Source organism: Pteropus vampyrus, unplaced genomic scaffold, assembly GCF_000151845.1.
Source record: "Pteropus vampyrus isolate Shadow unplaced genomic scaffold, Pvam_2.0 Scaffold485, whole genome shotgun sequence".
NCBI classification, from domain to species: domain Eukaryota; kingdom Metazoa; phylum Chordata; class Mammalia; order Chiroptera; family Pteropodidae; genus Pteropus; species Pteropus vampyrus.
Window position 1 is genome coordinate 89,429 of NW_011889266.1, and position 600 is coordinate 90,028.

A 600-nucleotide genomic window follows, 5' to 3' on the forward strand; every position below is an offset into this window, starting at 1 on the left:
TGTGCAGTCTCCCGGCCCAGCTGCGAGGAGTCACTTGCAAGGACCCTTACATAAGCCACACCAGGTCACGGGGTGAACAGTGATTTTGCAAAAGGCAGAACTCTTGCTTAGGAATGTTCCTCATTACAGAGGTCACCCGGGACTCTGGCTGCCTGTCCCCAGGGCAGAGCTCTTCTTGGCCCAGGAAGCTCAGCCCAGCTGTCAGCCCCCGGCTGCACCTCTGCCCCCGCCCACACCTGGATTCCCACACCTGCTCCCCAGGGCCCTGGGTCTCTAATTGCTGTGACATTTAGGAGTCACCAAGGGGGTCTGGGACCCTCCTACCCATCCTCTCCCCCACCCCTCGCCCTTCCAGCTTCTCCTGACTCACTAATGATGACATTTTCACCAAGTGGCAGTGACAGGAGGAATTAGTTCACCGCCTTTGGCAACTGAACATTGAGCATTCCGATTAAACTTTCGAAGGGGAAGTATCCGCACACACAGGAAATCATTTGGTATTTGGGAAAGGCTTCGGGGTGGCACAGTCGGCACGAGCCACAGACCCTCGAGGGGGCAAATAGGGAGGTCACGGGGGCGGGGGGGCGCCAAGAGAAACAG